This window comes from Aquarana catesbeiana, linkage group LG02, assembly GCF_042186555.1.
Source record: "Aquarana catesbeiana isolate 2022-GZ linkage group LG02, ASM4218655v1, whole genome shotgun sequence".
Taxonomy (NCBI): domain Eukaryota; kingdom Metazoa; phylum Chordata; class Amphibia; order Anura; family Ranidae; genus Aquarana; species Aquarana catesbeiana.
The window spans coordinates 195,489,845-195,514,741 of NC_133325.1; the positions used below are offsets into that span (position 1 = coordinate 195,489,845).

At 41.3% G+C, this 24,897-nt stretch overlaps 1 protein-coding gene across 1 annotated transcript in view; it reads left to right on the top strand.

Annotated features, from left to right (window-relative positions):
* The first annotated feature begins 19,367 nt into the window (after positions 1-19,367).
* The window catches only part of LCP1 (lymphocyte cytosolic protein 1), a 75,839-nt gene continuing 70,309 nt past the window's right edge, over positions 19,368-24,897 (top strand). The window contains exon 1 of the mRNA XM_073614146.1: positions 19,368-19,521. The gene's annotated coding sequence lies outside the window, so the exon portion shown is untranslated. The remainder of the gene's footprint in view (positions 19,522-24,897) is intronic.

The following is a 24,897-nucleotide window of genomic DNA, read 5'->3' on the forward strand; positions in this document are numbered from 1 at the left end:
CAGTATGGTACACCAGGAGTTGGCTGTTTTCACAGAACACCAGGTAAGGAGGAAAAAAAGTTGTCGCCACCTTGGAGGCGGCCATGTTGTTGATTATATTGGGAGAACTAACATTGTCCACTCATTATATGGTGTACCGTAGTGTATATGCTGCCGCTGTTCTGTGAAAACAGGCAACTCGTTGAAATCTCCAATTATTGGTGCTGGAGAGTCACCGGAAGTGACGTGATTGGAGATTTTGGCAAATTGGAGTTTTCGGCAGAACACCACCTCATCCCTTTAAACCCGAACACATATGAATTACACAGGTTCTGAGGCTAATTTAATGCAGATAAGGCACCAAGTGAGTTTAATTACCACCTTAACCAGTCACAGAACCTGTGTAATTAATGTGTTTGGTTTTAAAGGGATGAGGTGGCAACCCTAGCTGCAGCCATGATCCTGATATCAATTGTTATAGCTGGAGAACAGCTTTCATGCAGAAGTAATACAAGTGTCTTCAGAGCTGCACAATCACTTTTACAGGGCCATTCCTTTGCTCTTCATTGCAAGGACTGCATGCAGTCACATTGGCTGCCCACCAACTTGACTGCTTGCAGCAGTCCTGGGAATGAAGCTGGGAGTGACACGGATTTTGACACCTCCAGTTTTAGCCAGGGAAGATCTGTGCCTTGAAGGGCAGAGGAAGGATCAAAGGTCTACTAAACCCCTGATGTCTTAATGAAGAGGATCCTCCCCATCCCACAGTGCTCACATGGAAATGCAAACATGCACGTAGATTCGGCACGCGTATGTAAACACTGTCTGCATAACACATGTGAGGTATCGCTGTGAGATATGAGAAGGCTTCTGTTTTGCTAGACTATACCAAGAAGAGCAGTTTATGCAGAAATATGTGGTTTACCAAAGGCAGGCATAGGCATAGGAGGGTGCTGAAACATGCAGGCAGGATCTCACTAGGGTTGCCACCTTTGTTCTGGCATAAAAAGAGACAAAGGTGTGGCAGGTGACGTGGCAAGTGGACAATCCGCAATGTGTGGCAGGTGACGTGGCAAGCGGACAATCCGCAATGTGGAGCAGGTGACGTGGCAAGTGGATAATTTGCAATGTGTGGCAGGTGACGTGGCAAGTGGGCAATTTGCAACATGTGGCAAGTGACAATTCACAACTTGTGGCAGGTGACGTGGCAAGTGGACAATCCGCAATGTGGGGCAAGTGACGTGGCAAGTGGATAATTTGCAATGTGTGGCAGGTGACGTGGCAAGTGGGCAATTTGCAACATGTGGCAAGTGACAATTCACAACTTGTGGCAGGTGACATGGCAAGTGGACAATTTGCAACGTGTGGCAGGTGACGTGGCAAGTGGACAATTTGCAACGTGTGGCAGGTGACGTGGCAAGTGGACAATTTGCAGCGTGTGGCAGGTGATGTGGCAAGTGAACTATGCGCAATGTGTGGCAGGTGATGTGGCAAGTGGACAATCCGCAATGTGTGGCAGGTGATGTGGCAAGTGGGCAATTTGCAACGTGTGGCAGGTGACGTGACAAGTGACAATTCGCAACTTGTGGCAGGTGACGTGGCAAGTGGACAATCCGCAATGTGTGGCAGGTAACGTGGCAAGTGGACAATCTGCAACTTGTAGCAAGTGACAATCCCCAACTTGTGGCAGGTGACGTTGGCAAGTGACACGCTCAAGGCTCCCACTGATTCTGCATTATGGTGAGTTGAACTATTTCATTTTATTTAACAATGTAATAATAGAAATATTGTGTTTCCATCATCCTGACACCATACCAATCATGGTGCCATGATGATTGAAGCGCCAACGTTCATTGTTCATTTTTTTTGTTGGGGGGGGGCCCATACAACATTTTGCTATGGGGCCCTGTGATTTCTAGTTACGCCCCTGAATGGTAGGTTTATTTTAGTGAGAGACTAAATAACAACAAAAATATCCAGAAAAAAAAACTTTCAAAAAAGTTATAAATTGAGTTGCATTTTAATGAGTGAAATAAGTATTTGATCCCCTATCAGTCAGCAAGATTTCTGGCTCCCAGGTGTCTTCTATACAGGTAACGAGCTGAGATTATCAGCACTCTCTTAAAGGGAGTGCTGATAATCTCAGCTCGTTACCTGTATAAAAGACACCTATTCACAGAAGCAATCAATTATTTAGATTCCAATCTCTCCACCATGGCCAAGACCAAAGAGCTGTCCAAGGATGTCAGGGACAAGATTGTAGACCTACACAAGGCTGGAATGGGCTACAAGACCATCACCAAGCAGCTTGGTGAGAGAGTGACAACAGTTGGTGCGATTATTCACAAATGGAAGAAACACAAAATAACTGCCAATCTCCCTCGGTCTGGGGCTCCATGCAAGACCTCACCTCGCGGAGTTTCAATGATCATGAGAACAGTGAGGAAACAGCCCAAAACTACATGGGAGAATCTTGTCAATGATCTCAAGGCAGCTGGGACCATAGTCACCAAGAAAACAATTGGTAACACACTACGCTGTGAAGGACTGAAATCCTGAAGGGCCGCACGGTCCCCTTGCTCAAGAAAGCACATGTACAGGTATGTCTGAAGTTTCCTAATTAACATCTGAATGATTCAGAGGAGAACTGGGTGCTAGTGTTGTGGTCAGATGAGACCAAAATCAAGCTCTTTGGCATCAACTCAACTCGCAGTGTTTGGAGGAGGAGGAATGCTGCCTATGACCCCAAGAGCACCATCCCCGCTGTCAAAAATGGAGGTGGAAACATTATGATTTGGGGGTGTTTTTCTGCTAAGGGGACAGGACAACTTCACCGCATCAAAGGGATGATGGACAGGGCCATGTACCATCAAATCTTGGGTGAGAACCTCCTTCCCTCAGCCAGGGCATTGAAAATGGGTCACGGATGGGTCTTCCAGCACGACAATTACCCAAAATACATGGCCAAGGCAACAAAGAATTGGCTCAAGAAGAAGCACATTAAGGTCCTGGAGTGGCCTAGCCAGTTTCCAGATGCTAATCCCATATAAAATATGTGGAGAGAGCTGAAGGTTCGAGTTACCAAACGTCAGCCTCCAAACCTTAATGACTTGGAGAGGATCTGCAAAGAGGAGTGGGACAAAATCTCTCTTGAGATATATGCAAACCTGGTGGCCAACTACAAGAAAAATCTGACCTATGTGATTGCCAACAAGGGTTTTGCCACCAACTACTAAGTCATGTTTTGCAAATGGGGTCAAATACTTATTTCACTCATTAAAATGCAAATCAATTTATAACTTTTTTGAATTGCGTTTTTCTGGATATTTTTGTTGTTGTTCTGTCTCTCACTGTTAAAAAAAAACTACCATTAAAATTACAGACTGATCATTTTTTTTGTCAGTGGGCAAACATACAAAATCAGCAGGGGATCAAATATTTTGTTCCCTCACTGTATGCCTACTATTCTGCAGACAGTAGTACCACATCACTGTCACAATATCGGCCGAGGTGACTTTGATGTGTGGGTTTTGATTGCAAGCCTATGCAAATCCAAGGGATTTGTGATTACTAAACCTGCTGGATTCTAAAGATCTATTCATGGTGGACCCATTGTATTATATGTATGTTCGACAGTCAGGCAAAATTTGGTCCCAAATGATGCTGGAGAGAAGAGGGGTCCCTCATGCAGCAGCAGACTATTTTAACTGTGACTTAATTGTGATTGACAATCTCTCTTCACCTTTGCTGTGCTGAGCACAAGGCAAGATGGCAGCATACCATTAGGGAATAATTGTGTCTCTGGGGACAGACTAAAGCACAGAGACTTATAAAGCTTGTCTGAACTGTCAGAAAATAGAGGATGGAGAGTTGAAGTTACACTCCACAGAGCTCAGTGAGAGTTGATTTGGAGGGAAGGGACACATCCCCTTCACAAAGCACACAGGAACAGAGCTGAGGCTGTCAATCGGCTGGAGCTCCCTCCTGTCACTTTTTTTCTCTTGGTGTCAGGAAAACTTGTCCTAATTGATTCATGGTGATAACAGAGGAACGAAGCAGCAGACAGAAATGAGACGTAGTGCTTTTATTTGAGACAAGTATACGCTACAGAGGGATATACTTTGTTCATATTTCATGTCTGAGGTTTACAACCTTTGCTTAGTCAGCAAAGAACGAGGAGCCAAACAGCAGTTCCAAATTTTCTATTCTTGAAGGACCACACTGGTCTGCTGAAATTCTGCTGCAACTGATAAAATCACTGATAACTTGTAGAACATACTTGTGTAAGCCAAGTTCTGCTATTTATTTATATCTAAAGGCAAAACTTTTTTTAGATTTGGGTGGGCTAGAACCACCGTCAGATCTTTATTGCTTTGGGAATTCATGCTCTCCATTTGTCCCGGTGACCATTGTCACTGTGATTAAAAGTTAGGGTTTTTCAGAATTTTGAGTTGCCACCAGAACAGGAATAGAGGGGAAATGTTCCAACAGGGACACTTTTTCGTGTGATGCCTCTCTAAGAGGATATTTACCGCATAATATAAATAAGTCCTCTCACTTCCTGATGAATGTGCAGGACAGGAAATGAAGAGATATCTTCCGAATGAGGCATAAATGGCAACAAAAACAAATTCAAGGGTAATAACATATGAAACTTCAGATGTCACCATATCTCCTTGAAGGAATCAATGTAAATGGGTATAACTGTTATAATAATAAATGATCAACTGAGTATTATAATGTTTTTCATGTGGAGAGGCTTTGATATAGGATATAAATCCGAATGTTCTGTTCTGCTGAATCAAAGATTTTCAGTGCCAATCACTGTCAAAAATCTAATTATAGCTTTGCTGCCTGAAGTGACCAATAATTATTGGCTCCATCCAAACACTAAATAAAGACTAAGCTAACATATACAGAGCAGAAAAGGAATTCACAGGGCAGAGAGCAACACTGCACAACCAAAAAAGCAAACAGCTATGCAATGGTCCAAACAAAATAGCATTAATGTGGACCCTGAAGTGTGTACATAACAAGGTCTTTCAGCAATGAAGAATCAGAAACAGGCCAGTGATGAAGCAATGTTTAGCAAATGTAGGATCCTTAATTATATCTGCATCATTATTCAATATCTGTAGGGTCCAAGAGAAGCACAGTAGAACAGCCAGGCATCAGCTTAATCGGACCCTTATAGGTCAAAGTATATTATACCCTGCATAAATATGAAATTGTGAATACCTCTAAATGGGATTTTAAGGGCAATTATAGAAAAACGGGAAATATATATATATATATATATATATATATATATATGTATATTTTTTAGAAAAATTGAAAATGTATTAATACAAAATTTTTTACATAATAAAAAGATTCCCACAAGGGAAACCCAAAACACATATACATGTATCATAGTGAAATAAATAGTATCACAAGTGGTATCACCCCACTACACATAAGGAGTACCATCCATACAAATTACAGAGGATGGTGAGTAGTGGGAGTATCCAACGCGTTTCAACATATGTATGAATTGTATTCTTCTTCAGGGACTGATACCACTTCTGAAAATAGAGAGTAAAGTATAAATACATTTTGAAATCCAAATCAATGAATATTATATGAAACATGAAGAATATTTTCGAATTATCAAACTTACATATCAATTATATTATTGTAGAGAGAATTTGCTCAACACTGATGACCATCTTAACAGCTTCCGGACCAGCCGCTGCAGTTTTACTGCGGCAGGTTGGCTCCCCTGCGCGAAACCACGTAACTATACAATGGCTCGCGGGGTCCAGATAGCAGGCGCACTCACTCCCGCTGCACAGTGGGGGTGCCGATGCTCCTGGCCAACTGTCGCTATGACCACTAGCCACGAGCGATCATGACCAGGAGAGACAGAACAGGGACGAGTGTGTGTAAACACACACTTCCCTGTTCTGTTTTGACAGGAGTGACAGATCGTGTGTTCCTATTAGCTAGGAACCATGATCCGTCACTTCCTCTAGTCAGTCCCCTCCCCCTTCAGTTAGAATCACTTCCCAGGGAACACAGTTAACCCCTTCACCACCCCTAGTGTTAACCCCCTTCACTGCCAGTGACATTTTTACAGCAATCAATGCATTTTTAATCACACTGACCATTGTATTATTGCAAATGCTCCCAAAAATGTGTCAAAATGTGTCTGACATAATGTCGCAGTCATGATAAAAATCACAGATCGCCGCCATTACTAGTAAAAAATAATAATAATAATAAAAATGCTATAAATCTATCCCCTATTTTGTAGATGCTATAACTTTTGCGCAAACCAATCAATATACGCTTATTGCGATTTTTTTTACCAAAAATATGTAGAAGAATACATATCTGCCTAAACTGAGGAAAAAAATGTTTTTTTATATATTTTTGGGGGATATTTATTATAGCAAAAATTTAAAAAATAATGCATTTTTTTTTCAAAATTGTCGCTCTTTTTTTGTTTACAGCGCAAAAAATAAAAACCGCAGAGGCGATCAAATACCACCAAAAGAAAGCTCTATTTGTGGGAAAAAAAGGACATTAATTTTGTTTGGGCACAACGTCGCACGACGTAAAGTCAGTGTCAGTAAAAGCAACGCAGCCCGGAATCGCAAAAAGTGCTCTGGTCAGGAAGGGGGTAAATTCTTCTGGGGGCTAAAGTGGTTAAAGTCTGCAGAAAATACACCTTTCATCACATAAGGGGGCCACTGGACTAATCCCATAAGGGCATCAAAAAAGCAGGAACAGGGAGGGAACCCAAAATTTCCAGCTGAAAAAACTGAAAAAAAGATATATTTGTAACAATATGCTCAATTCTGTGATACTATTTATTTCACTATGATACATGTATATGTGTGTTTTTGTCTGAGTTTCCCTTGTGGGAATCTTTTTATTATGTAAAAAATTTTGTGTTAATACATTTTCCATTTTTTCAAAAAATATACATATATACAATTCGCATTTTTCTGTAATTGCCCTTAAAATCCCATTTAGAGGTATTCACAATTTCATATATACAGGGATGATGGCAATTTACACGTCAGCTTGCATGAGTCTAACTATTTTCTACACAGTAGAGTAACCAGGCACCAATTTCCTGAAGGTTGTATAAGTCAGAGTACTGTATATCGTAAGCTACCAGGAAGGCTTAAGGCACATAAGTTACTGCGTAACATGGAAGACTGTGGAGACCAGAAGTCCCTGTCTTGCATATAAACTGTGTAGCCATCAGTCATCCATGTCCAGCCTTTAAGCACAGAAACTGAAAGATGGGATAGCAAGGGTCACTTCAATGCTGAATTGAAAAGCCATGTCTTGGACCTTCCTCACTGCAAGTCATCAATGCAGCATGGTCTTGCACGGGTCTCACCATGTGATTGGAAGGATAAGGCACAGCAGCATACTGATGAGGCTATGTCTGTGCTCCTGTCAGCATGCTGATTGTTTGTGCAGCACAGAAACACACATCCAGTGTAAACACAATGATTGCACCAGTGTAAACATGGCTCTGCATTTTTAGTTTTAATTACACTCCATAAAGCTGGCCATACACTACATGGATGGAAATTTGGCTGGTTCAGCAGGGACCAGGCGAATTTCGATCCATGTATGGGCAGACTGGTTGTACAGAAGTTGATCTACCAATCAACTTCTGAAAAACCAGCCTGTTGTATAAATGCTGCTCAATTAGCGCTGATCAGTGTGTTCTGATGGTGGAGAAGTCTCCCAGCTGTCAAAACACAATAGCTCAGTGGGGGAGAATTCCCCCACCGAGCTCCCCACACATAGCTCCCCACTGAGCTATGTGTGAATTGGGTGATTTTTTTTTTTTTTTTATTCAACTTGTTGGTTGAATGAAAAAAAAAATTCATCTACTCGGATACACAGAGTTTCTGCTGCTATTTTGACCTGTATAAGTGGTGTGGAGAGGAGGAAATGCACAGCTGTAGTATACAGGAAATCTTACATATTCTTAGCTGCAAGACACATATAAAGTTACTTAACAATCTATGTCTCTATACAGATGACATTTTTGTTTTCTGAATTATATTTAGGGTGGATTTACAAAGCTTGGTGTTGTTCAGAATGTATGGCTGTAAACGTATCTGCTATGAATATATATAGAAAAAATGCCCAGCTTTGCGAATCTCATGAATGTGTATCACAGTAAGATTCTAAATAAGACTGCTAACAAACACCTTTGTTTTGAATCAGTACATCTGAATAAGCAGCAGCAGGCCCCATGTACATGGGACGCTGCTAAACGGAGGCAGTTGGACCCTTTTTTCAACTGCCCCTGAACTCATTCAGTGTTATCCTATGTGACTATGTACACAGTCTCGTTTATTGTCGTTTTTAGGCAGTTGCATTTAACAGCGTTTCTTTGAAAGCAAAAAAAAATGGGTTCAGACGCCGAAGATTTCCACGTTTCAGATGCCAAATGTGACTAAACGCGGTACCGGCGTTTAGACGCAGTTTCGTTTAGAAGCGTTTTTAAAGTTACCCTATATTTTTGACCTGAAAAGACAAAAAATATGATGGAAAACGATGAAAAAACATTAAAAAAAAATTAGGTTTAAAATGTTTTAATTACTTGTGATGATTCATAGACCATATATAGCCCTTGATGCAATGCAATACACCACTAGCATTGCTGTATCCAAATTTTAATTGGAATTTGACCCATATCAAGAGCAACGTCAGGAGCATTTCCTCACATATGCTCATTATGAGATCCATTGCAGAAAAAAAGCACAGAAATGGAGGCAAATACAAGTAGACAACTGCTCTCTCTACTGCTGCTACTCACTCTGGTCAAAATGGCTGAAATAGTTAAACAACAATGTTTTTTGAGCTTGGGGAGGGTCTTAATGAGGTTATCTTAATAAACGCTTCTACACGCAAACACAGTAAAACGCCGCTAAACGCGGCATGCAAACGCAGCAAAACGGGCGTTTCTAAACGCCGGTTTCAAGTTCGTTCAGAGGAGTTTGCCCCAGTGTCCCGTGTACATGGAGCCTAATAGTCTGTGGTGTCAGTATAAGAAATAATAAAAAAAATATATTGGTCTGTTTAGTAAAGCATTGCAATCAGGAACAAAGATATCTAAAATGTATTGTTCTATAGCTACTTGTAGCAATAATTCTCTCTTGCTTTATGCAGGCTATCCACTACAAAGAAAGACGCTAGCCATTAGTTGCTGGTATTTGCACATTGCTGTTTTGCTCTATTAAACAAACCCAGAAGTTTTTTATCTTTTCATATTTTGCATTGGCTGCCTTTTATCAGACAGTCCCAAGTTTTGTCACACAAGGGTCTGCTTGATAAGTTCAATGCAATACTAGTGCTCAACCATAAGGTTTGATTACTGAAAAATGTATGTCCAATTTTAACATTGCAGTGCAATGTTTGGGTGTGAATCAAGTTGTGTAAGTTATGTAACATGGCATCATAAAATCTGCCTGCTGAATGCCTCAATTTTCATAATGACCTTTATCTTCTACAACAAGCCACCCTTGTTTACCAAAATTCCCAAAGATTACAGGGACCTTACCTTCCGGGTGGCAACAAAGATATCTATAGACATTAGATGATAGCTGTCTCATACAACATACAGTGCCTTGAAAAAGTAATCATATCCCTTGAATTTTTCCATATTTTGTTGTGTTACAACCAAAAACGTAAATGAATTTTATAAGGATTTTATGTGATAGACCAACACAAAGTGGCACATAATTGTGAAGTGAAAGGAACATGATAAATGGTTCTCTAAATTTTTTACAAATAAATATCTAAAAAGTGTGGCGTGCATTTATATTCAGCTCCCCTGAGTCAATACTTTGTAGAACCACCTTTCACTGCAATTACAGCTGCTGAGTATGTCTCTGCCAGTTTTGCTCATTCTACTTTGCAAAATAGCTCAAGCTATGTCAGGTTGGATGGAGAGCGTCTGTGAACAGCAATTTTTAAGTCTTGCCACAGATTCTCAATTGGATTTACAGTAGGTCTGGACTTTGACTGACATTCTTTTTTTTTTTTTTTTAATTCTTTATCTAATTTATATATAGCCATACAAAAAAGAGTTTACAATAATCATACCACCAATACATTAATAACTCCCCTCATATCCGCCATAGGTCCCCCCTCCCCCTTGATTAAAACCCAAAAGCCCCCCCCATCCCTCCCCTGCAGACTCCACTCTTTTGTTTCCTACTTGCCCCATTTGAACCAGGTCAACACAGCCTCTTCTCCGCATACCTTGCTGATTTCTTAAAGACCACCCAACTTGCCCATCTACCTCCCTCTGTCTCGTGCTCCCTAATTGACGGGTCTTTCTCCTTTTCCTCTAGCTTGTATGTTTCCTGCACTCTTAGGAGCCAATGGCTAATCTTGGGGCCTTCGACATTCTGCCATTTCTTAGGTATTTCACTTTTTGCTGCATTCAGTAAAACGGGACAATGGACATATTGTACTCCCGCTTTCCTCCCTCCGAACTGTGAAACAGGCAAACCCACGGGTCGTAAGGGATCGTTTTGCCCGTGATCTCCTCTATAATTTGGAGTACCTCCTGCCAGAACTTTTTGACCACCGGGCAACTCCACCAAAGATGGGCCATAGTTCCCACCTCCCTACACCCCCTCCAACAGTTTGGAGATCTATCTGGTTGATATTTGTTGATTTTATCCGGCGTAGCATACCATCTGGATAAGCACTTGTATTTTGTCTCTGTCATTTTAGTATCCATTGTCGAACTGTGTGTTGCCTTCAGAATGTTACTCACTGCGTTTTCCTCTAAAGTTGCCCCCAAATCCCATTCCCATTTTTTAATGAATGGCGGCATTTCCATCTCTTCACTGTTTAATAACATTTTATAAATCACTGAAACATATCCTCTGGACCTGATACTGCTAAATATTTTTTCTATTGGTCTAAGATCTTTTTCCTCTCTTATGGGCCCAGGGAGACTTTCAACAAAATGAGAGAGCTGTATATACCGCCAACCATTTACTTTCATTAAATCCTTTTGTGTAACTAAGTGCTGAAAAGTGCAAATTTTCCCATTCTTTGTGATATCTTTTAATTGTGTTTCGTTATTTATGATCCAGTTTCCACCTACTCCCTCCCTCCCCGGGGGAAACAGTTCATTATTTTTTAAGTATATCAGCGGTGAATTATATTCCCAGCTATTATTTGTGTGCATCAAGTCTCAGGTTTTGAAGGTGAGTTGTGTGATAATGTGTGTATCAGGGCCTAATTTTCTAAACCGTGGGGGATTCCATAACAAATATTTCAAACGTGAACCACTTAACCCCATTTCTAAACTAACCCATCTTTTATTGTGCCCTCCCTTAACCCAATCCACTGCCCGTGCAATTACTATTGCATTAAAGTATTTTTTGAAATCTGGCATGGCCAGCCCCCCTTGTGCTTTTTCTCTGCAAATCACTTTATGTGCTACTCTGGGTTTCTTATTATTCCACACAAACCCATTTAATATTTGTGTTAATTTTTTAAAATAAATTTGGGGCAACGGGATTGGCAGCATCTGCATTTTATAGAACACTTTTAGGGCCAGCACCATTTTTACTGAGTTGATTCGCCCAATCCATGAGATCGGGCGATGAACCAGCCTTTTAACTTCTGCTCGGATTTCATCCAATAGCAGGATAAAATTTAATAAGTAGGTCTTCTTTACCGAATTTGATAACTTGACTCCTAAGTACTTTATGTTTTCTCTTACTGGGAAGGGGAATGTTACTCTGATCCACGCCTCTTCCTTCTTGTCTATGTTGATGTTTAGCGCTTCGGATTTCCCCAAATTAATTTTATAATTTGAGATCTCTCCGAACCTCTTCACTGTAGCTAATATATTAGGAATCGAGATTCTAGGGTTTGTAACGTATAGAAGAACGTCATCGGCATAAGCAGCCACCTTATGCTCCTCCCCTCCAACCCCTTATGTCCAGGTTTTTTCGTATAGCAGCCAACAGGGGTTCTAGTGTCAGAACAAAAAGGAGAGGAGAAAGAGGACAGCCTTGCCTGGTACCGTTCCTCATTTCGAACTGGGCTGAGGCGATATTGTTGACTTTTACATAAGCTGGGGGATGATTATATAAAATTTCAATCCACTTTATCATTTTTTCTCCAACACCTACTGCTTCTAGCGTATTGATCATGAAACCCCAGTCTACTCTGTCAAAGGCCTTTTCGGCATCTATTGACAGAAATAGTCCTGGGGTTCCGCTGCTCTTGATGGCTTCTGTAATGAGCAAGGACCGCACCCCATTGTCTCTGCTCTCTCTCCCTGGGACAAAACCCACCTGGTCTGGATGGATCAGGTGAGCCATCTTCTCCTTAAACCGCGTTGCCAGCACCTTCGCATACACTTTAATGTCTGCGTTTATAAGCGCTATAGGCCTATAACTGGAACACAGGGTGCGGTCCTTTCCCTCCTTCGGTATTAAGGTCACAGCCGCCAACAGAGCACCCTCACTCAGCTCTCCCTGCGTCCCAAGCTCATTCCATAATTGGCATAGCCTCGGGACCAAAGAGTCCCCAAATGTTTTAAAGAAACAAGCCGTGAAACCATCAGGGCCGGGGCTCTTCCCGGAGGGAGATGATCTTAAAGCCGAGCGGATTTCTTCTTCCGTTATGGGGTTATCCAGATCTTTTATGTCCTCTTCGGTCAGCTTATTTATCCCTGCCTCCTTTAAGAAGGCCTCTACCCTTTCCTTTTTTCCCCTCCTACATCCTTTTGTGTCGACAGAATATAGAGATGCAAAATACTGTCTGAATTCCTCGCCAATTTCTTTTGATGAAAACCTCAGGTCCCCTTTTTTATTTTGAATCTTATCAATAAAGTTTTTATCACGTTTTCGCTGCAGAATTTTTGCCAGATGTTTACCTACTTTATTACCCCACCTCAATTTGTCTCTCAAATGTCTATTTATAATTTGATTTGTCTCCTCTTCCATTAAGTCTCTTAATTCATCTCGCCTGCTGATCAGCAGTTGTAATGTGGTCCTACCGGATCCTGTTTGGGTTTTATGCATCTGTTCTAATTTAAAAATTTCTGCTATAAGCATTTCTTTTCTTTTTTTCCTTTCTTTTTTCAATCCTGCCCCCACAGAGATCAGGACCCCTCTAATATATGCCTTGAAAGCTTCCCATACTGTGGCCCCCGGTATCTCTCCCGTATCATTAATTAGAAAAAACGAATCTATTTCCTGTTGGATCTTTTCAGCAATCTTAACATCTCTAATTAGACTCTCATTTAGCCGCCATGTAAACGGGGGTTTATGGACTTCTTTAAATCTTAGTTTCAACGTAGCAGGGGCGTGATCTGACAGTGTTCTGATCTCAATCCTGGTTTCTTCAACTGCCTCCAGCAACCTATGATCCACCATCAGATAGTCCAATCTGGAATAAGTCCCATGCACGGAGGAGAAGAAAGTAAAGTCCCTGACCCCCGCATGTTGAATCCTCCACACATCTATCAGCTGACAGTCATGTAATTTTTTCCCTATTCTTCTCAGAGTACTCTTACTCATCCCCCGTGCATTTGATGAACTATCCAAGGATGGATCCAAGCTGAAGTTAAAATCTCCTGCTACTATCATTTCCCCCTCTCTAAATTCCAGCAGACTGTTGAGTACCTTAGAAAGAAACTTGGTCGGATCCCTATTTGGGCAATAGACGTTAGCCAGGGTGAGGGTCCTCTCTCCAATTCTAATCTTCAAGAAGAGAAAACGCCCTTCTGGATCTGTCTTCCTATCTATTAAGACATAATTCAAACCTTTCGCGAAGCCAATTGCCACCCCTTTTGCCCGTCTCCTAGGAGTATCGCTGTATATCCAATTTGGAAAATACCTAGAATAAAGCTTTATACCGGATTCCCACATTAGGTGGGTCTCCTGTAAAAAAACCACGTCTGCCTCATAGTGTTGCAGCTCTCTCAGCACTTTATGCCTCTTTTTGGGCGAATTTAACCCTTTAACATTATAAGTCAAGCATTTCAAATTCATTTAACCTGTACCATGAACCTTGTTTAGGACCTGGTGTTTACCTAAAGTGCTCTTCGAAGAGCGAGTCTGCACAGGAAAGAACCCCCCCTTCCTCCACCCTCCCCCACCCCTTCCCCTCTCCCCCCACCAACCGCCCTCCCCCCCACCTCCCACCCTCCCCCTCACCCCGCATCCCTCCCTCTCCCCCACCCCCCACCAACCTCCCTCCCCCTCCCACCTCCCGCCACTACTAGGCCGCTGGGTCGCAGTGCCGAGTTCACCATACTCATGCCCTGCACACCCTTGTGCATTGGAGTGGGGCCCTGGTGATGGACAGCGGTGACAATAGACCTCCCATCTTCAACAAACTTCAACATCACCTACCTACCTCCCCCCTCCCGCCCCACCAACCTCTGTAGTGTTTTTACTTGTTTTTCTAGCGTTGAGATTTCTTCTCCCTGCTGTTCCACCACCTTCTCCACTTCTTCCACTCTTTTAAGAAGATGGCCCATATCTGTCCTTACATTAAGAATTTCCGCTTTAATTACTTTTTCCAGCTTCGAGAACATGTCTTGTATCTCCACTTTCGTGGGAAAAGCTTCACCTGCAGATCCTGCAAGGTCCGTCTCCATACTTTGATCTGGTTCTCCTTCAGAATGGGTCCCTGCATTAGCTGACCCCCCCTGGGCCCCTTTATTTTTAGCTAAAGCCTTTTTTTTTTCCTTTGTCTCTTATTTGTTTTCCATGCCGGGACTTTTTAAGTATTTTTGAATTGTACTGGAGTTCAAACTGTCTCTGGGTTTATTAGGATCTGCTGATTTTTGGGGACGTCCTCTCATATTCATCCCTCCTTTGCACACCCCCCTGTCCCCCTTTATGTGTTGGCTTTAATCACGCACTGTGATGACAGTCCTGTTCTCAGCCCAGATATATCTCGTAAATAGGGACATTTTTACAGCTTGTATTCAAATCTTCCCAGCTCGTCACTTTAAGGGGTTGAAACAATTCACTTCACTGCTATGATTACTTGATAAGGGTACAGGCAATAGCTACAGCTCCACTCTGTATGATTGTTGATTTCTCAAACAGTCCCTTTACAAACCTCCAGTATAATTGATCAGTTTTCTTTCTGCAATCAGCTATCGCTAGCAATTAACTCAGGCATGTAACACAGTTCTTATAGAAAGAGTTCAGCCAGGCTGATCCTACCTGGATCCTGGGGACCTCCGGGGGGGGGGAGTCTCGAGCTTCTGTGTGGGCTGCTTGATCCTTTTTCACTGTCAGCACTGCGATGTGGGAGGGGGGGGGGACCTCCGCACCACCCGTTTCCCCGGTCACTGCCACTGATCGTCCTGTTTTAGGATGAGAAGGCACATCCACTTTCCATGCTCTGTCTCCACGCGACCGCCAGGCTGAGGTGGGCAGGACGGAGCACTGTCAGGGATCCACAGGCGAGGAAGGGGGGGGGAGAGCCAGAGGGGGGAGAGCCAGGGGATGCCGCAGCCGCGCACCTCCGCTCCACAAATCCTCCGTAAGCTGCGCTGATGTCAATACCGGCCCGCGGTTTCTGTACGGCCGCCTCTGCTACTCTCTGGAGCCAGCTGCCTGCCGCCTCGGAGGAGGTATATCCTTCAGTCACGGGCTCTCACCCCGTGCTTTCTGGAACGCCATCCCGTTCAAAGATGCCTCGTCCACCGCCCCACCACCGGACCCCGTCCCCAAACCTCGGCACGTCACATCCTCTCCCTGAAAGAAAAGATCCCGTGTTGACTGACATTCTAACACATGAATATGCTTTCATCTAAACCAGGGATCTCCAAACTACGGCCCTCCAGCTGTTGCGGGACTACACGTCCCATGAGCCATTGTAAAACTTTGACATTCATAGACATGACTGGGCATGATGGGAATTGGAGTTCCTGAACAATAGAAGAACAACAAGGGCGCCACTCTAAGTGCAGTATTTAAAAACAAATTTAATACATCTTAAAAGCGGGTCCCTGTAGATTAGGAAGAAGCAATCCTCTGGGTACTGTAGGAGAAGAACAACAAGGGCACCACTCTAAGTGCAGTATTTAAAAACAAATTTAATACATCTTAAAAGCGGGTCCCTGTAGATTAGGAAGAAGCAATCCTCTGGGACTTAGCACTTAGAGTGGCGCCCTTGTTGTTCTTCTCCTACAGTACCCAGAGGATTGCTTCTTCCTAATCTACAGGGACCCGCTTTTAAGATGTATTAAATTTGTTTTTAAATACTGCACTTAGAGTGGCGCCCTTGTTGTTCTTCTCCTACAGTACCCAGAGGATTGCTTCTTCCTAATCTACAGGGACCCACTTTTAAGATGTATTAAATTTGTTTTTAAATACTGCACTTAGAGTGGCACCCTTGTTGTTCTTCTCCTACAGTATCCAGAGGATTGCTTCTTCCTAATCTACAGAGCTGGCTTCTATAGTTGCTCTTATTGGACTATATTTCAGTTCTTTTTGGACTTTAGCAGCTCAGAGTCTGTTGTTCTGATTACCCATTTATCATTATAGTTCCAGATTGTTAATTAATGTTATTAGTTGTGTATTAACCTTCCTAACCACCCCATTTTTCCTCCATTAAAAGAAATTAGTTTCTGGGGGGTTACAACTGTTTCTAATTGTGCTAAACTTAGCGCTCACATCCACATGGAGTTCCTGAACAACTGGAGGGTGATAGTTTGGAGACCCCCTGATCTAAACCATTCCGTTGTAGCTATGGCTGTATGTTTAGGGTTGTTGTCCTGCTGGAAGGTGAACTTCCACCCCAATCTCAAGTCTTTTGCAGACTCTAACAGGTTTTCTTTTAAGATTGCCCTGTACTTGGCTCCATCCATCTTCTCATCAATTCTGACCAGCTTCCCTGTCCCTGCTGAAAAAAAGCATCCCACAACATGATGCTGCCACCACCATGTTTCACAGTGGGCATGGAGTGTTCAGGGTGATGTGCAGTGTTAGTTTTCCACCACACATAGTGTTTTACTCATGGGCCAAAAAAATAATTTTGGTCTCATCTGACCAGAGCATCTTCTTCCACATGTTTGCCATGTCCCCCACATAGCTTCTAGCAAACTGCAAACGGGACTTCTTATGGCTTATTTTCAACAATGGCTTTCTTCTTACCACTCTTCCATAAAGGCCAGATTTGTGGAGTGCACAACTAATAGTTATCCTGTGGACAGATTCTCCCACCTGAGCTGTGGATCTCTGCAGCTCCTTCAGAGTCACCATGGGTCTCTTGGTTGCTTCTCTGATTAATACTCTTCTTGCCCGGTCTGTCAGTTTAGGTGGAAAGCCATGTCTTGGTAGGTTTGCAGTTGTGCCATACTCTTTCCATTTTCGGATAATGGATTGAACAGTGCTCCATGAGATGTTCAACGCTTGGGATATTTTTTTAAAACCTACACCTGCTTTAAATTTCTCCACAACTTTATCCCTGACCTGTCTGGAGTGTTTCTTGGCCTTCATTACACTGTTTGTTCTTTAAGGTTCTCTAACAAACCTCTGAGGGCTTCACAGAACAGCCGTATTTATACTGAGATTAAATTACACACAGGTGGACTCTATTTACTAATTAGGTGACTTCTGAAGGCAATTGGTTCCACTAGATTTTAGTTATGCCCCATACACACGGTCGGATTTTCCGACGGAAAATGTGTGATAGGACCTTGTTGTCGGAAATTCCGACCGCGTGTAGGCTCCATCACACATTTTCCATCGGATTTTCCGACACACAAAGTTTGAGAGCAGGCTATAAAATTTTTCGACAACAAAATCCGTTGTCGGAAATTCCAATCGTGTGTACACAAATCTGACGCACAAAGTGCCACGCATGCTCAGAATAAATAAAGAGATAAAAGCTATTGGCTACTGCCCCGTTTATAGTCCCGGCGTACGTGTTTTACGTCACCGCGTTCAGAATGATCGGATTTTCCGACAACTTTGTGTGACCGTGTGTATGCAAGACAAGTTTGAGCCAACATCCGTCGGAAAAAATCCTAGGATTTTGTTGTCGGAATGTCCGATCAATGTCCGACCGTGTGTACGGGGTATTAGAGGTATCAAAGTAAAGGGGGCTGAATACAAATGCACGCCACACTTTTCAGATATTTATTTGTAAAAAAAATTGAAAACCATTTATCAATTACTTTTCGCTTCACAATTATGTGCCACTTTGTGTTGATATATCACATAAAATCCCAATAAAATACATTTACATTTTTGGTTGTAACCTGACAAAATGTGGAAAATTTCAAGGCCTATGAATACTTTTTCATGGTACTGTACATCCTTTTTATGCAGCGAGAGGAGGTTGCTCGATATTCAGCCCATGAAAACGCAGCTGCTTTCTCCTCATAAGTCTCTCCTTGGGCATTGTAGTCCACTGGTCCATTAACTGTCATAGCATGGTTCCTTTCTCAAACTACATCTCCCACATTTCAATGCAGCCAGCATCCAAGTCTCTTGAGCTCCTTCTGCTTGTCAGCTCCCCCTGTCAATCCATTCAGCCTGATAGTTTGGTGGGAACACAGAGAGCAACTGCAGCACAGTGTCCTAGAATCATTCTCTCTCTAGCCAAGCACCTAGCTGCACACAGCACAAGTGCTCTCTAATGTATGTGGTTGCCTTGTGTATGAGCTTATAAAGCTGTAAGCCAATGGGGTTGATTTACTAAAATCAAATAGGCTATTTACTTTGCAAGAAAATGTTCGCTTTGCAAGAGAATTTTCCCTTATCTTAGTGAATGAGGTGAGCCTCTGCTGACCTACTTCGTCCAATCATGTGCAAGCAAAAATACTATCTTTTTATTTGCATGCACTTGATTGAGTATTCTTTACAAAGTGAATTTTCACCACATTCACTAAACTAAAGGAACATTCCCTTGCAAAACGACAGCCTATTTTTCTTAGTAAATCAAACCCAATGTGTACTCAGACAACAATCTCAGTGTACCCACTCCTGCCTTGCCTCTGCAATAAAACAAAAAAAAAATGTAATATGCTTTCACATGATTATTGAAATCTATTGTAAATTATTTGCCACGTGAAGCTTGGAGCCAACAATTTCACAAGACAGGATGTAAGTAATTGAAAGGCTCAAAACCTTGTAGCAAACTGGTATTTGACGCAAAACCAAGGCTTAATCACTATGAAAAGTAGAATTAAATTCACAATTTTATTTGTCTAAACTGTTGTAGTAGCGACTATCAACGCAGACATTGCATAGCTGAAAAGTATCACTAGCAGCACTCCAAGTTGCAAAAGCACTCTCTAAGCAGCTTAGGAAGTGGGTAGCAGTGTTAACATCTTTTTGACTAATCAGGTGGCGCTTGAAATAGGGGAAGGGTTAAAACGGCTGAATTTCCTTATAAAGACATAAATTCATGTCAGTTGTTTCCTTCTTCTAACCACAAAATAAAGCCTGACTAGGGTGCTTGCTTGATCTAACCCTACTTGTCTTACACGTAACTAACATCATTTGGAACAAGGTAAGCTTTTCCTAATAATGTATAACCAGCAAGCACTTACTATAGGGTCATGGTTGGTCTTTGCATCAAGCAAACCAACGAGATAACACTGTATCTTTTCTATGCCTAAATCATCCCTACAACTGCAAAGGAAATATGTGGTCAGTAAGCACATCAATCAGTAAATTGAGGCATGTGCTAGATTTTTTCATTTGTAAGTCTTTGTAACATGTCATTTATATCTTATGGTTTCTTTTGGAAAATGTTGATATTGATCAGAGGTGTAAGGCCTCTTTCACACGGGGATCCGTATGTCCGTTTTTCATCCTTCCGTTTTCGGATGAAAAACGGACATACATTCATCCCTATGGAGCGTCGGATGTCAGCGGTGACATGTCCGCTGACATCCGACCCCGCTCCGATCCGTAAAGTGTAACGGAGGAAAAACCTACTTTTCCCTCCGTTTTCGGATCGGATCGGATGACGACGGACACTACGGACCGTCATCATCCGATCCCCCCATAGGGGAGAGCGGCGCTCTGACAGGTCCGTCGCTGCACACTGTGCAGCGATGCACCTGTCATCTTCCTGCTCAGCGGGGATCGGCGGAGCTATCCCCGCTGAGCAAGCGGATATTCACGGGGCGGATCATCACTGATCCGCCCCGTGTGAAAGAGGCTTAACTTGGTATTTTTTCTGGGTTTGATACAATTTAATAACTTTCTTTAAGTCAAGCTGAAGTGTTTAAATGTCTTGTCCTTTTTTTACTATGCCTGGAAGATTTCCCAAGACTGTGACAGTCCTATTGAACACTGTTTTTGTTCAGGGTGAAATATTATCCACATTTCCTTTTCTCTTCCGTTGAACTGCCATGTCTGGCATACTACCACTGTACAAAAAGTACGCTGTAGGAAAATGCAGTTCTTAAAAACATTTGGCTCAACTAGCGGAAGTAAAAAGCACGTGTAACATGCCACGATAATCTTAATTTTCAGCCAAATAAATTTTATTTTTTTGTTTTATTGATGAAAAGAACGGTTAATTATGACAAATAATGATTTTTATGGCATAGTAAATTAGACCTATAATCTATGATAGAGAAAATAGAACAGATTTGTCTACTGCACAAGAAAGCTGGGCCTGGTGGTGTTTTACGTCATTGTATTAATTCTATTAACATCAACAGTGCACCTGTATTGAAAAGTAATATTTGAACATTTCTGTCTTTAGATTTAAAAAGTGTTTCTACTTTTGAAAACTTGAGCTCACTACCATACAGCTTTAATGTTTTCAGTGGAAGGCAACAAAATTATTATAGCCTGTCTCTGCTATTGGTCAAGGCCCCAAAAGATGAAAACCTAGGTGGGCATTGGGAGAGTTATGATGTACCTTCAAGTTCTTTTGAACATATACCATTAAAGTCAATGTGGAAAAAATGCAAGTGTCACCCTGAGCAATCAATAATTCTTGCAATCAATCAGTACTGTCCTTGTTTGAAGTAGATTTAAATGGAAAAAAGAATCAAATTGGTTGTTGAAGGCAGTACCTCCATTTCCTCTGCTTATAAATTATATCCTCCTAATCAACAATTTGATGTTTTTGTTGTAAATCTTTATTTCTTAGTAATTCCTATGCTTCCATTATAATATACTTTTAAAAGTATTAGTAAACATTTAATTAACATTGTACTATATTTTAAACTTACTGAATTAAACCCCTATTACATACAACATTGTTAGATAATATATAATGTATACTGTATAATAAAAATAGCTATGACTATTCAATGAGATGGCCACTATCTAGCTCTTATCTGATTTAAATCTGTTGCATGCTTTTCATGTGTAGTATGTCAGTCTGCTTTAAAGTTGATTTCCACTTTCCATCAAGACCATAAATATAAATGATTGGATGTTCAAATATCATTTTCATCTCGTTTGACCTTTCTAACCAAAGGCAATCCTGCTGCTGAAAACGGATTTCAACTAAACCGTTATCTCAACTTTGGGTGGATGTTGGGTAGTTGAATTGCTCTTTACCATTTCATATCTTTTGGGAAATAAACTTTTTTTTTAATCAACTGTGGTCATAATGACAAGTTCCTATTGGCTTTTTCATTTAATTTTCATGACAGTTGGAGGAATGAAATTGGGTGTCATTGAGTTCCTTTTGGCCCACATGATAGAGTCATGTTTACCTTACCTTACACTGATGAGGGTCAAAAAGCACAAAACAATCAAATGTCATTTATAATAAAAAGATTTACATGGCATCTTTGCTATTCAGCAACAGTTCTGGGGTGCAAAGGAATAATTTGCATGACTCGGACTCTGCCCATTATTCTAAGTCATATGATTGTGTCTGTCCTAGATGATTTATTCTCCACCAAACCTCATCAGCTACCCAGCTTTTTAACAGTATAGCATTCAGAGAACAGGGAGTGCGGAATAAGCCTACATTCAATAAAAGGAAAGTGGCTTTAAAGCAGCACTATACAGTATCAGTAGTACCAGACACCCAATAGGCCCCTTTGAAGTCCCACCTGCCCTCCTCCCCACACAGCAAGTCTGACAGCAGCTTGGAAGGAGATGGATCCTTGGTAACTTTCCAGGAGATGTTCCCATCTGTGGTTAGGTATAATGGAATGTCCACACAATAGATGCCTTCGGCCTTCACATTAATAAAGTGCATCAGTATTTACAAGCAGTTCATTCAGCATTCCAGGTGGAGGTAGCACAACCTTGTGGCTCTAAAGGCTGAAGGTTTTTTACCTTAATGCATTCTCTGCATTAAGGTAAGAAACCTTCTGGGTACAGCCCCCCAGCTTCCCCATTATATATATATAATTTTTTTTTTTAATCTTTCAATTTTTATTTGTTTCTCAGATACATTACAAATGCTTCTTGGTACATTTACATATAGATACAGAAAGGAAAAATACATATAAACAGGATAAATAAACAAAGGTGTTATCAATCCAATCTACAATTAAATGTTGTCAATGAGTTACAATACAATGGTAAGAACTACATACCCTATCGACCCCGTTAGGACCATATTGTCATTAGGGAATGTTCCTAAACCAAAAAGGATGGGGGGGGAGCCAAAGGAAAGGAATATATGGATATGGAAGTCACTTTATAATTCAACATGTAACATAGTTATTAAAGTCCTTCAGATATTTTGAAGCGTTAGGATGTAGCAACCAGGCTTGCCAAATCCTTTTAAATTCTGCAATGTTAAAATTTTTTGTATGCCAACATTAGTTCATAGTGGGCCTGTGTGTTTACTCTTAATTTCTGCCCCATTATATTTAACTGAGCCTGATCTTGGTCCAGCGCTGTGCATGAGAGCAGCAGCTCTCTAAGCTCATTCCCTCCTCTTAAGTTCAGAGACAGCAGCGAGGAACAGAAAAACTGCTGCACACTACAGCAGGATGCTATGCGATGCTCTTTTTCCAACGATGATATCAGAAGCAGCACAAGATACAGGAGATGTTGACACATTTCACACAACAAAGTGCTTAATCATTACCAATTCCTCCTACATGGTGAGTCCTGAGCTAGTCACCTCTGAGAATCCAATTCCTCCTTCTGAGCCTAGTTACTACAATCCCAAGGAACTTTTTGCCTAAATTATACACACATATTTTATATATATATATATATATATATATATATATATATATATATAGCCACCCCCACTGTCAGAAGCAGGGCATAAGTTTCTTCTAAGAAACTCCAAAGAAACTTTCTCCTAAGAAGCTTAACTCACGGCTTCTTATAGGGACACCTAGCGGGGGAACAAGGGAACTATAATGGGGAATTCCTGTCCCCTGAAGATGTCCAATTGCTGATGAAATGCATAGGGTGGGGCTTTGGCCTGTAGTGTCATCACACCTGCCGGTGTACAAAGGGGTGATGTTACATGCCTTGCCTCTAAGATGTTTGTGAGATTTTTTTTTTTTTTACACAAATAAAGCATGGAATTTTGGTGGTTCAGCATTTTGGAAAAACTGCATGTCTAGTTTAAAAATAAACTTGAGGGGAAAATTGGCCTTTTTTAAGTTAAAGTATAACTAGAGTGGAGAGGGATGAGAACCCCTGTCAGTTTTTATTGCTGTCAATGCCCAGTTTAGGGGTTTATTTGTCCTGTTTACCATTAATATTGAATGTCAAATTAAAGAAAATCCTGCATTTTGGGTTGTTCAAGAAAGGTAATAGAGGGGAAATCTTCCAATAGGGACATTAGTTCTGGTAACCTGGGGGTACCCAAGGGATTCCCTAAATTGGGAAGGATTTTCTCTCACTTCCTGTTTGGCCATAGGATAGGAAGTTCAGGGATGCACTATGTACCAAGTGCAGGATTCATGGGTGTGCTATGAACAGAGTGCAGAGTTCAGGGATGCAATGTGTACAGAGTGCAGGGTTGAGGAGTTTGCTACATACAGACTGCAGGGTTAAGAGATGTGATATGCACAGTGTGCAGGGTTCCAGCTGAAATAAGCCCTAGGTGCGAGGGCCACATGAAATGGCCTGGCAGGCCGGATTCGGCCCATGGGCCCTGTGTTTGACACATGTGCTTTAGATGGTTTATATTTTTCATAGCATGTTAACAAAATCTTACAATGCATATTGCTAAAATTCATGTGTAAGAAATACAGACAGCACAAGCCTTGTTCAGAAAAGCAAAGTTTACAGTAATGATAATGCACAAAGTGTGCTAATCTATAACATTCTATAACAGCTTCTATCTTATTTATAATAAAATCAGCCCTTTTTTTGCAATGTCCATAAATGAAACATCTGTAGAGATAATGGATTATTTGAATATGGACATGAAATATAGTTATGCACAAATATTAGAAAAAGCTGAGAAAGAGGAAACAGGTGTAACCACAGAGTATAAATATTTAATTTAAATAAAAGTGTATTTTTAATAAGTGATGGACCTAAAACAGAGAGGGGCAGATTTATCAGGGAAAATAAAAGTGTATCTGATGCCCAAATCCTATGAGTACATAATTTATTTTCTCCCTAATTACCTAATTTGCAAGTGCAGATTGTAAGTAATAACATTTTTAGCAAATCAGTTTGTTCTCATTGAAAAATTCTCAATGTGCCACACAGGAGAAAGATGGAGGGAAGCTTCCAACATGAGCTCCAGCAGAACATTCTGTTCATGATCTGTGACCTGCTGACAGTGGGGCTCTATGTTCAGAACTTTTACTGTATGGTCATAGTTATTGGGAATACAAAAAACAAACTGATTATTGATATAGCTTGAAGTGGTTGTAAACCTCAGACTTGAAATATGAACAAAGTATATCCCACTACAGTGTGTACTTGTTTCAATTAAGAACACTAAGTGTAATTTCTGTCTGCTGCCTCACTGACA